The 13,528-nt window shown below is 42.1% G+C and overlaps 1 protein-coding gene across 3 annotated transcripts in view; it reads right to left on the bottom strand.

Moving 5' to 3' along the window:
• Positions 1–13,528, bottom strand: part of EMC2 (ER membrane protein complex subunit 2) — a 62,117-nt gene that overhangs the window by 45,815 nt on the left and 2,774 nt on the right. The window contains exon 1 of one of the 3 annotated variants that reach the window (XM_070075406.1): positions 3,727–10,375. The exons of the other annotated variants lie outside the window; for them this stretch is intronic. The gene's annotated coding sequence lies outside the window, so the exon portion shown is untranslated. Of the gene's footprint in view, positions 1–3,726; positions 10,376–13,528 lie in introns of those variants that run through there. 3 annotated transcript variants of the gene reach the window in all.

The following is a 13,528-nucleotide window of genomic DNA, read 5'->3' as shown; positions in this document are numbered from 1 at the left end:
AAAAAAAAAAGAACTACAGAAACAGGACTTCACTTTAAAAGTGAAGTAAAATTAGCTGATTAAATTTTCCAGAGTAACATGTTATACCAAAAGAAAATATATTAACATATTTAAGACAAAGAAAAAAAGGTATAAGCTAAAGGCTTCCTATTCAGAAAAATTCAATTCCAAGTGTAAAGTGTACATATTGTGATCAACATGCAAGAAGTTAGCAAATATTATATCATGCTCATGAATTATTCTGGAGGAATTTACTAGAAAAGAAGTTTCAAACAAATGATTAGAAAGATTACTGTAAGACCTGTGATTATTAACTATAGTTGGTCACGGAACTAAAAATAAATAATGGCTAGGAGGGAGAAAACACGTTTTATGCTCTGATAATGTACATGTAACAACCATAAAAACAAATGGATAAGAGAATAACTGTTATAGTTCAAATGATTGTGTCCTCTCCAAAATTCACGTTGAAACTTCATCCCCAACACAACATTATAAAGACATGGTGCCTTCAGGAAGTGATTAGGCATTGTGGGTTCCACCCCCATGAATGGGATTAGTGCCCTTATAAAAGAGATTGAATTCAGCCTCTTTTGTTTGCTCTTCCATCCCTTCCACCAAGTGATAACAATCTTAAAGAACAGATGGGGCCCTCACCACACAGGAACTTACTGGCATCTTAATCTTGAATTCCCAGCCTCCATAACTGAAAAGTAAATTTCTTTTCTTCTTTTTTTTTTTTTTTTTTTTTTTTTTGTGACAGGCAGAGTGGACAGTGAGAGAGAGAGACAGAGAAAAAGGTCTTCCTTTGCCGTTGGTTCACCCTCCAATGGCCACCGCGGCTGGCGCACTGCGCTGATCCGATGGCAGGAGCCAGGTGCTTCTCCTGGTCTCCCATGGGGTGCAGGGCCCAAGCACTTGGGCCATCCTCCACCGCACTTCCCTGGCCACAGCAGAGAGCTGGCCTGGAAGAGGAGCAACCAGGACAGAATCCAGTGCCCCGACCGGGACTAGAACCCGGTGTGCCGGCCCTGCAAGGCGGAGGATTAGCCTAGTGAGCCATGGCACCGGCCTAAATTTCTGTTCTCTATATATTCCCCAGTCCTCAGGTATTTTGTTACAGCAGTACAAATGGACTAAGAATGTGATTTTAAAAAAAATGTTTTCTGTAATAACATTAGTATTAGTACTTTTTTTCTAAGATTGCTGTAGCTGTGATAAAAAAAATTTCATGGGATATTCTAGTTCTGTCATCTCCTGTGTTCATGAACACCAGATGTCTTCTAAAGAAAGGAGATTCAAAAGCAAAAGAAAAGGAAGTCAAGCAAATAATCTAGTTGTCTTGAAGTATCAGTATGAACTCCTAGGGCATTATCTTTAAATACATATACAAATGTATTTCCTACAAAAATGATGAGCATTCATAGCACCCACATTGAGGTCTTAAAATACCATGTCCCACTAAAACAAATCTGAACTTCTCAAATAGTTAATTTCAGGTATGGGGCAACAAATGAATGATGATTAGGGAACAACTCTAAAATGCAAGGAGCTGATACTAGAAAAGTCAGGATAAGGTTTACTGATGTAAGAGCACTAGGACTATGGTGATGTACCTACCTGAAAGGGACTTCTGGAAGGGATAACAAAGACTTATTTCTTGGCCTGGGCAGTAATTTCTGGCATTTTCACATTGTAATAAACAATTACAGTGTAAATTTATTTTGCGTGGTTTTCTCTTTCCAGTTTACAATAAAGATACCAAAAAAAAAAAAAAAAAAAGAGTGGAAAAAGAAATATGGGGGAAGAATTTTTTTAAAATATAGATGAAAGAAAACCTTTGCTTTTACCAAATAAAACACTGGAAGGCTCAAAAAATATCTAGGTTGAGTAGCACTATATTTTCCTTTAAACTTTGGCACAGATGTTTAATAACTAAATAGTTTTAAAATACAGAGCTTATATTTGCGAGAAATGACCTCAAATCTATCAAAATTGTTACTATGTAATATTTTAAATTCTGAAAGTCAACCAAAAACACCTTAAAGATACTTTTCCTTTGACTAGCCAAAAATACATGGTTCTTCACAAATATTCCAAGAAATCAAGTTAACACTACAAAAAATGAGTAAAAACAATGGTTTTCAGATAATGACAGCTTTAAAAAAGTCATCAAATTTTATAGCTCGCAAAAAAGTTTTGACTAAAATAAAAAATAGTAAAAGAATATGACAACATTGTCATTCATTTAATCACTAATACAAGACCAATGCTGAAAGAGATTTTTTTCACTTAGCTAACATTAATTTGTAAAAGTGTCGCTCCCCCTCTTCGTGGAGGAGCAACACAGAACCCTGTGCTGTTCTTTCGTCTGCTCGGCCCTCCCCGGGTTTGCTGCTGGTCCTTCCCGGGTTGGCTACTATCCCTTCCACCTCCGTGGAAGGGCAGTTCCCCCTGGCCGCATTCCCCACTTCCGCAGGGGAGCGGCACACCGCCGGCCGGCTCTCTGGGGGGCTGCACGGGTGTTCCTTCAGCTAGATGTTCCCCATAGATGTTCCTGGTGCATGCCGTCTCTCTCCTCCTTTATAGTCCTCCTCCGCCAATCCCAACTCGGCTGCCCACACGCCGAGTACGCTGCTCTCCTCCAATCAGGAGCAAGTCCTACAGTTTATTAGTTGAACTGGAGGCAGCTGTGCGGAAGCTGTTTACTTCTCTCCCAGCGCCATATTGTGGGAGAGCAGATGCATAGAATAAGTCCTAATTCGAGTAACTTAGTCTAGTCCGAGCTGCTCCCCACAGATCCCCCTTTCTTTTTATTTTTTTGGCGTTGATACGCGCCTGTCTTCGGTGTCCCGCAGCACACACTCTGCTCTACTTGCTAGAGTTGCCACAGGCTCTTACAAGTCCTATCCATCAGGCAAACCGAATCCGGGTCCTCTCTTCGCCATGTTGTGAGGAGGTTTTTAGGCGCTGATGCGTGCCTGTGTTCGGTGCCCTGCAGCGCATACTCTGCTCTGCTAGAACTGCCTGCAGGTGTTTACAAAACCTATCAGGCAAACCGAATCCAAGCCTTCTCATTGCCTTATTGTGGGGGAGACTTATTAGTGTTGGTTCGTGCCTATCTTCGGTGACCTGCAGCTCATACTCTGGTCGAGCTTTGCTGGCGCTTACCGCCTTAAATCAGGCAGACCGAATCCAAGCCTCCTAATTGTTGCATTGTGGGGAAGCTTTACTGATGTTAATTCGTGCCTGTCTTCGGTGACCTGCGGCTAGCCGCCCAGGTGCTCATCGCCTCACTAATCGGGCAGACCGAATCCAAGCCTTCTAATTGGCATGTTGAGGGGAGGCCTTATTTTTCTCTATTTCTCTATCTCCGGGCATTCCTACCTCTCCCATTTCACTTCTATCTTCCAGCATTCCCATTTCTCTCACTTTACTTCTAAAACTTGTTTCTCTTATCCCCGCGGCCTCCCGGCAGCGCTCCGAGGCTGCTTCTCGGCGGCTCGCCCCGCGGCAGCTTCACGGCTCTGCGCGGCTTCCCGGCGCCTCGCCCCGCCGGCGGGTTCCCGGCTCTGCGCGCACGCTCCGCGGTCTCCACGCACTTCGCGCCCGCACCACGGCCTCGCGCCAGCCCATCTATTCACGCCCCGTGCTCTCTCTGCACGCAGCGGCTTCCGCGAATGTTTCCGCCACCACCGGCATTCAGTCCAAGTTCCCCGGACTAACCTGGCGAATCCTGGCGGCCCACGTCTCTGCCTCTGGTTCCAGATCTTCGCCTCTTGCTCCCCGGGGTGACTTGAAGAATTCCAAGATGGCTTGGCCTGCACTCGCGGCTTCATCCTCCCTAACATTTCTCTCTACCCAGTATGTTTCCTTAAGTTTTCTTCCAACAATATTCCTCTCATTTCTCCTGGCTACTCCCCACAGTCCATATCCGAGTCCAAGCCTCCTCCAGGTTTCACTTTCGCTTTCAATCTCCTAGCTTCCCCGCCATAGTCCGCATCCGAGTCTATGAAAGCTTTCACTTTCGCTGTCAATCCTAACTTCTTTCCCACAGTCCATATCTGAGTCTATGCCTAGGCTTTCAATAGCTTCTTCCGGCACCTAGGCTCTTTGCTAGTCTCTCTCTCCGGTATTTTCCCATTTCTTCCCGTTTCTTCCCTCCTAAGTTTCCTATCCGTCCTAGGTTTCCTATCCGAGTCAGGTTTCCTATCCGAGTCACGGCACCATTATGTCGCTCCCCGTCTTCGTGGAGGAACGACACAGAACCCTGTGCTGTTCTTTCATCTGCTCGGCCCTCCCCGGGTTTGCTGCTGGTCCTTCCCGGGTTGGCTACTATCCCTTCCACCTCCGTGGAAGGGCAGTTCCCCCTGGCCGCATTCCCCACTTCCGCAGGGGAGCGGCACACCGCCGGCCGGCTCTCTGGGGGGCTGCACGGGTGTTCCTTCAGCTAGATGTTCCCCATAGATGTTCCTGGTGCATGCCGTCTCTCTCCTCCTTTATAGTCCTCCTCCGCCAATCCCAACTCGGCTGCCCACACGCCGAGTACGCTGCTCTCCTCCAATCAGGAGCAAGTCCTACAGTTTATTAGTTGAACTGGAGGCAGCTGTGCGGAAGCTGTTTACTTCTCTCCCAGCGCCATATTGTGGGAGAGCAGATGCATAGAATAAGTCCTAATTCGAGTAACTTAGTCTAGTCCGAGCTGCTCCCCACAAAAAGAAAAAACAGTGCTACTGTATTCAAATCCAATTATAGAATATCTGAGGAAATAACAGTCCCTTAAAACTGTAGATGGCTAAACAGGATTAAAATAAAGTAACAGGATATTGTCTACCTAATCTATAAAATTGTTAACCCTAGTGGCTTTTGTAATCCAGATTTTAATCTATAATTCAACAAATGCATTTTTACAAGGAACATATATATTATATTCCGATCTATAAACTTGGTTGCTAGACTCATTCAAATCACATCCCCACACCAGTTCACTTTACCAAACTGAAGTCTATATTCCCTACCAACCTGGAAGAGTATTTTTAAAGGAAGAAGGGACTTGAGAAATTCCACAGCAGTACACCCTCTTGTTCCCTTGTCCACATTCTGGCATCCCAAAAAGAAGTATTAGCCCAAATTAATGCCATTTGAATTATCAAGAATTATCTTTTAAGATTATATACATTTTTGGCAATATACTGTAAAAACCAGAATAGCTGCCAATAAGCTACAGATAGAAACTAGTAGAGAAAAATCGGTTACCATTTCCTGTTTTGTCAAATTCTCATTTACCGGGGTCCAGCACTGTGGTATAAGTGGGTAAAGAAGCCGCCTGCCAGTTCAAGTCCCAGCTGCTCCACTTCTGATCCAGCTCTCTGCTGTGGCCTGGGAAAGCAGTGGGAGGTGGCCCAAATCCTTAGACCCCTGTACCCGCGTGGGAGACCTGGAAGAAGCTCCAGGCTCCAGGCTTCAGATCAGCACAGCTCCAGCCATTGCAGCCAATTGGAGAGTGAACCAGTGGATGGAAAACCTCTCTCTCTCTCTCTCTCTCTCTCTCTCTCTCTCTCTGCCTCTCCTCTCTCTTTGTAACTCTGACTTTCAAATAAATAAAATAAAATCTTAAAAAAATTCATTTACCAAGATTCTTGGATTTTCCATCAATTTTCTCCTCCTTATCAGTCAAAATATATTATTGGAAAAAATCTGATTTCAAAGATATTCTCCTTTCATGTACTGATACATCTCTTTTCATTCATTCACTAATATGACTTTCATTCATCCAAAAATACATTAATATTTCCATGATGTGCCAGAAATACAAAGATAAAAAAGGATCCTTTGTGACTGAGCTCACAAGGTAAGAAAAAACTGTACACAACTTCAAAATGTGATAAAAGCTGTAACTGTAGTATATCCACAGCACTAAGAAAGAAAAGTGAGAGAAAGATTATTCTACTCAGCAGAAGGAACAGGTTAGTGAAGAATCTACGATGAATTGATTCCTAAGGATCAAAGGGTGTTTCAGGTAAAATTTAGGGCAAAAGCAAAGGCAGAGACAGGAAAGTAGCTCATGTCCTCAGGAACTGGGAAATTACCCAATCTATCCAGAATGGGGGAAGACGGGGGCAGACTGGGGAGAGAGAAGAAAAGCAAATAAAATCAATGCAAAATGGAGTACAGGTTAAATATATACTGATTGTGTCCAAAGAAAAACAAACCATGGTGAAACTGGTGAGAAACACATTTCCTTGTCAAAATCTGTTCCCAGGGATTCCAAATAAAAACCTGAAGGATTAACCACAAAAACAGGGAACATTAAAATAAACTACTTTTTCTAAATGACCAAATGGAGAAAACAAAGAGCTCTTCCCCACCTCCAAATTTCCCTATGCATCATACTCTAAATTTTAAAAGAATATGGAGAGGCTGTGGCTGTGGCACGGAAGGTTATACCTCAGCCTGAAGCACCAATATGCTGTTTTGGCACCAGTTCAAGTCCCAGCTGCTCCACTTCCAATCCAGCTCCCTAATAAAGTGCCTGGGAAAGCAGCGGAGGATTGGGCCCCTGCAGCCACGTAGGAGATCAGGAAGAAGCTCCTGCCTCCTGGCTTTGTGGCCATCTGGGGAGTTCCAGCTGTCATGGCTGTCTGGGAAACGAGCCAGTGGATGGAAGATATCTCTCTCTCTCTGAAGTCTGCCTTTCAAATAAACAAATAAATCTTATAAAAAAAAAAAGTACTGAGTACACTAAGTACTTCATGGTATTTTTAAAGTAAGATAAAAAAGTAAAAACATTACCTTTACATTTTTATGCACCCTTTAAAGATATTTTTAGAGCACTATGTACACCTTTTCTCTAAAACTCTTTATTATTCAAAGGTTTTTCTTGTTTCCTCTTTTGTTGCTTTAAGATTTTTATTAATTTGAAAGGCAGCATTAGAGATCTTCCAATTGCTGGTTCACTCCCTAAATGTCCCCATGAGCCAGGATCGAACGCTATCCAATTCTCCTACGTGGGTGGCAGGGATACACAGAGTTGGGCCATCTTCTGCTGCTACCCCAGGTGCCTGATCAGGTATATGGATAGGAAGTGGAGCAGGAAGGGCTCGAACTGGTGCTCTGCAGATTGTGGCCTAACCCACTGCACCACAACATCACCCTTTAGCATGATTCAACATTGTTAGGGCAGGGCAATCATGATCAAATCATGGTGACTTTACAAGAAGACACAGTCAGTATGCTCTATGACGCCTCAGGACCCTGCCAAGCCAGAATACCATCACCAGAGGCCAGTCAGTCAGCCTGATCTTGGACCACAAACCTCCAAAACCAAGAGTCAAAATTAATCTTCTTTCATAAGTACATCATCTTAAGTATTTCACTGCAGTAACAATAAGCTGACTAAAACACCTACCTACCATCTCTGCCTTGCTCCTCACATTGCATTTAAAGGCAGAGAATTTAAAGCAAAGGTCAATAAACTACAGCAAAATCTGCAGTCACGTGTCTTATACATAAAGTTTACAAAAACAGGTTCACCCTTATTCCTTTAAGTCAAAAGCGTAGAATGTTCAGTCCATGGGCCATATAAAGCTCGCCAAATCACATGGTCTGATTTTGCCAAGGCAACCACGGGTGCAACTCAAAATCCACTAAACTTATAGCAGGCTAATTTGTCGTTAAGATTATTTTATTTATTTGAAAGGCAAAGTGATAAAGAGACAAGAGTGAGAGTGAGAGAGCAAGTGAGTGAGAGAGAGAGAGAGAGAGAGAGAGAATCTTCTACCCACTGGTTCACTCTCCAAAAGGCTGCAATAGTTGAGGCTGGGCTAGGCCAAAGCCACAAGTCAGGAACACTATCCATGTCTCCCACGTGGGTGGCAGAGACTCAAATCCTTTGACCATCCCTGTTGCTTTCCTAAGTGCATTAGCAGAGAGCTGAACAGGGAGTGGAGCAACCAGGACTCAACCTGGTGTTGATATGGGATTCTGACATTGCACTGTTGGCTTAAGGCACCGCAACATGATACAGACCCCTAGCAGGCTAACTTCTAAGTTTATGACTTTTAAGGCCCACAAACGATGTTGTAAATATCCAATGGCCCTTGGAAGATAAAAGGGCCCCCACCCCTGCTTTAGGTGATGTTTACAGCTGTTTTTATGCCACAACGGCAGAGGACTAGTTAACAAAATGATGGCAAGCAAAACCACTAATGTTTATTGTCTGATTCTTTACAGAAAAACAAAAACAAAAACAAAACAAACAAACAAAAAACATGGCTTAGAGCAGAAACTGGCAGAAAGGGTACAGGAACTAAGTCAGGGGAATAGGTTTATATTCCAGCTCTGCCACCAATCAACATCAGCACAATGATCTATCTTTCTTTCTTTTTTTATGATTTATTTGAAAGACATAGGGAGAGAGGGAGAGAAGGAGAAAAGGAGGGAGGGAGGGAGGGAGGCAGGGAGGCAGGAAGGGAGGGAAGGAGGAAGGGTGAGAGGGAGGGAGAGAGAGAGAGAGCAAGGAGTGGGGGGAGAAAGAGGAAAAGCTCTTCCATCCACTGGTATTCACCCCAAACAGCCATTAGGGACAGGCTGGATCAGGCTGAAGCCAGGAACCAGAAACTCCACCAAGGTCTCCCTTGTGGGTAGCAGGGGTCCATCCTCAGCCTTCCACTGCTTTCACAGGTGCATAGTAGGAAGCTGATCAGAAGTGGGGTAGCCAGGACTGGAATCCCAGCATCAAAACAGTAGCTTAACCCAACATACCACATTGGTCCTTTAACATTTCTAACACGATCACAAACCTGTCTTACAGGTCTCTGATAAGAATTACATAAAGCAAAATTTGATTGTTCCCTCAGATGTTCCTTGGACAGTTCTGGGCTTTCAGTTTTTAAGTTTATTTTGATTCCCTTAAGGTAGGGTACACACTGAGCAGTTCTTAATAGGCACTGCTGTAGTTTTAATCAACTTCATACATTTTCTTCATTTGCTTGGCCCCTCAGTTTAAGAATAATTTATGTAAAGTGTTTCATAAACTGTGAAGCAATCTAAAAATTTTAGTTAGCTTCATTTTAAGGAAAACAAATGATAGATGTTTCAGCCTCTGGCAGGAAATAAAGGCTCTTTCCTCACTCCTTCCTCAAAGAGGCTTGAAACATCACTTTACCTTCAAGCCCATGAAAACAGCATATTCCTCCAAGCCAAAATTACCTTATTATATACTGAATAAGTTGTTCTTTGCTTATCTGCACGTTTTATTAATTACTGTTCAAGCGTTATGGGATAATCTGAAGATTAACAGAATGGCTACAATTATTCTGTTTCTGTTTGATATTATTCTTCCATGAGGATTCAGTACTATTGTGGTAAAACAGCCAGCCTCCTAAAGATGGAAAAATATGCTAGCTATTCACTCTGCTGATTTCTTTAGTCCAAAGCTTCTTTCTCCCAACCTATATTTTCTCCATTTATTGTATTTCCTGAAATAGCATTTACAGATTAATTTTCATGAACCACCATACTCTTTTTAAAAGGTCAGTACCTGTGGGATAAATTTCAAATTACTCAGTCCCACAAATTTGTCTAGTCAGATTGGTTGCAGGATATTGAAAACAGCCATTCTAAAAGGTTATTTGATTTGAAAAAGGAAGGTTTAATTTATTTTAATGCATGAAGAACTCTAGCAGAAATGTTTTTTCAAATCATGTATTGTAGCACATTAGTGGGGTATGAAATCAATTTAGTGAATTTCCCTCAGCATTTGATGATGAAAAAAAAAGAAACAGAATGCATAGAATTCATTGCTCATACTAAGCATAGTTTTTAAGGAAGCTTTGGCTTCAGTTTATACACACTCTCAAACATTCATGTATATGTATGAGTATACTTGAGCATGAGTTAATTTGTAAAAGTTATTCCTAACTGCGGAAAAACACTATGGTAATAAAGGACAGACTTCTTAATAACTTCTAAGAACGATTTAACATAGTCAAACATTATTTAAAAACTTAACATCTGGACTCAAAACAATAAACATTGTTTATGTATGAAAATATAAATTTTAGGCCAGTGCCGTGGCTCACTAGGCTAATCCTCCGCCTGTGGCCCCAGCACCCCGGGTTCTAGTCCCGGTTGCCCCTCTTCCAGGCCAGCTCTCTGCTGTGGCCCGGGAGTGCAGTGGAGGATGGCCCAAGTCCTTGGGACCTGCACCCGCATGGGAGACCAGAAGCACCTGGCTCCTGGCTTCAGATCAGCGCGGTGCGCCGGCTGCAGCAGCCATTGGAGGGTGAAACAATGGTAAAGGAAGACCTTTTTCTCTGTCTGTCTCTCTCACTGTCCACTCTGCCTGTCAAAAAAAAAAAAAAAAAAAAAAAAAGAGAGAGAGAGAAAAAAATATAAATTTTATAAAATAAATGGTATTTAACTTATGACATCTTGAATTATACTTACAAGGTTGACACTAACACACTCTAGATGTTGCTACAATGTAAAAGTATTTGTCATATATTAGTATTTTCAGAAATGCCATAAATACATTAATCAAAAGATTATTAGTAAAAATAATCTCTTGAAACATCGTTTTGCCTTTGATAGTCCACTATGTTAAATTTAATACATCAGAAAAATGAAATCATCTTTTCCTAAAAATGTGCCTTTCAGGCTGGCGCCGTGGCTCAATAGGCTAATCCTCCACCTAGCGGCGCCAGCACACCGGGTTCTAGTCCCGGTCGGGGTGCCAGATTCTGTCCCGGTTGCTCCTCTTCTAGTCCAACTCTCTGCTGTGGCCCGGGAAGGCAGTGGAGGATGGCCCAAGAGCTTGGGCCCTGCTCCCGCATGGGAGACCAGGAGGAAGCACCTGGCTCCTGGCGTCCGATCAGCACAGCGCCAGCCCTAGCGGCCATTTGGGGGTGAACCAATGGAAAAGGAAGACCTTTCTCTCTCTAACTCTGCCTGTCAAAAAAAAAAAAAAGTGCCTTCCATTTTTGTTCACTATACCTCTGTTAAATGACTTAAGATTTTAATTTTATTGCTGTTTCTGACTACTCCTTTGGTATCTAAGTCCTATGGACTCTTTGAAATATTTTAAGATTTACACCTTTCACTCTATTTCTACCACTACTATCCAAACCCTGGCTCTCATCGTACCATGCTAAAATTGCTAGGATAGCTTCCCAACTGCTCTCTCACCCTAAAACAGCTTCCCAACTATTATCTCTACCCAAAAACAACCTGTAAATCACTACAGTTATTTTGTAAAAGGTTCACTTATTACACAATTTAAATTCTTAAGATATCAACAATTCCTATTACTTTTCAGGTAGTACAGCATAATGATGGAACCACTGCCTTTGTAGTTACTCACCATTCAACTAATATTCACTGACTGTCATACATATATGCCAGGACTGATCTGGGCACTGGGGATAAAGTAACAAAATGAAGTCTTTGAACTCATATTGTTTACATTATAGTAGGGCAGAAAGATAGCAAAACATACAAATTGACTGTGACAACTCTTATGAAGGAAATTAAAGGACTGTGTTGATTAAGTTAAGAGATTGTGGGGGAAAGAGGAATGTCTAGAAAGGATGCTCAAAGAAGGCATCTCTGGGAATAGTTTTTAAATTGGGGGAGGGGGGTGCAGGGAACAGAGGAGCCAGTCATAAATACCAAATATAAGTTCTAACTTGGTATGCTCCAAGAACAGCAGAACGACAACCTGGGTGGATAAGCATGACCAGTTAATAATTTAATAGGGGAAAGTGGTCTAAAAACATTTATCCCTTACACAGCAGATTCATAGAATCACAAATGCCCTAAACAGCACTCTGGCCTCAGAAGCAGCCCTTAAGGCATTCAGATCTGGCTAAAAGGCTCATGAGAGTATTTCAGGTGTGGAAAGCTAAGACACTGTGACAAAAAATTACCCAAATGAAAGCTCTCTGTGAGTGAGATCCTAGCGGAAAGAACAGGCCATCAAAGAAGGAGGTACCTTTCTCTGAAGGGAGGAGAGAACTTCCACTTGGATTATGGCCTTGGCTAAATAAAGTCAGAGTATGTGAACTCAAAAGACTTCCATTGCCTTGGCAGCTCACGACAAGAGCCTTGGGTGATTACTGACGTTATAAATAAGAGTGTCGATTGTTAAATCAACAACAGGAGTCACTGTGCACTTGCTCCCCATGTAGGACCTCTGCCCTTAATGTGTTGTACCATGAGAATTAACAGTAAAACTAGTCTTCAAACAGTACTTTATACTTTGTATGTCCCTGTGGGTGCAAACTGTTGAAATCTTTACTTAGTATAGAGTTGATTTTTTTTTTTTTTTTGACAGGCAGAGTGGACAGTGAGAGAGAGAGAGAGACAGAGAGAAAGGTCTTCCTTTGTGCTGTTGGTTCACCCTCCAATGGCCGCTGCGCTGCGGCCAGTGCACTGCGTTGAAGCCAGGAGCCAGGTGCTTCTCCTGGTCTCCCATGCGGGTGCAGGGCCCAAGGACCTGGGCCATCCTCCACTGCACTCCCGGGCCATAGCAGAGGGCTGGCCTAGAAGAGGGGCAACCAGGACAGAATCCAGCACCCGACCGGGACTAGAACCCGGGGTACCAGTGCCGCAAGGCGGAGGGTTAGCCCATTGAGCCACGGCCCCAGCTGAGTTGATCTTTTATAGATAAAGATAATTAAAAATGAATCTTAATGAAGAATGGGATAGGTGAGAGAGTAGGAGATGGGAAGGTTTGCAGGTGGGAGGGTGGTTATGGGGGGAAAATCACTATAATCCAAAAGTTGTACCTATGAAATTTATATTTATTAAATAAAAGTTTTCTATAAAATAAAAAAAAATTATCCCTTTCACCAGCTGTGTTACACTAGACAAGACACTTTGCTTCTCTAGTTTACTTCCCACCAATAAAACAGGAATAAAAATAATCTCATATAAGGATAAAAAATCTTCACATGTGAGGATTAAACAAAATGATGTCTGAAAAATATCTAGTAATTTTCATTATTTATTACCAGTACTACAGATATCACTGAATCAAACTTCAAAAGCAACTTTATATTTTAAATTCTATTTATTAAGCCAACCAGCATCTATTGAGAGCATAGTCCCTGACTCTCATTAACAGAAGGATTAAGAGCTATATGTGTAAACAAGGTAAACAAGTAATTAAAATATGATGGGTGAGCTAACAAGTTCAGTACAAATTCTCTTCACCATCACCCAGTCAGAATCAACTCAAAAAACTTCTTTCTGTAAAGTCTACTACTGATGTTCACAAGAAGTCATATGAACGCCCTTGGTTTATAGTTGGTCTTCATCAGCGAGCTCTTGGTTGTTTCCATCAGTTGCTACATTTTAAAAACTTAACTGTTTGTGTATTCAAACCAGTCCATGACAGTTAAATTTAATATAACTATACAGAATAATTAAATATAAGCCAAAGAAAACTTGAGTAAAGAAACATGGACTCATTTCTATGAAACAAAATAGGATGATTTGAAGATTCCATAAAGGTAAATAGCTTTGA

The sequence above is a fragment of the Oryctolagus cuniculus genome, chromosome 6 (genome assembly GCF_964237555.1).
Source record: "Oryctolagus cuniculus chromosome 6, mOryCun1.1, whole genome shotgun sequence".
Taxonomy (NCBI): domain Eukaryota; kingdom Metazoa; phylum Chordata; class Mammalia; order Lagomorpha; family Leporidae; genus Oryctolagus; species Oryctolagus cuniculus.
The sequence above is the reverse complement of the archived record's forward strand: the minus strand, read 5'-3'. Positions and strand labels throughout refer to the sequence as shown.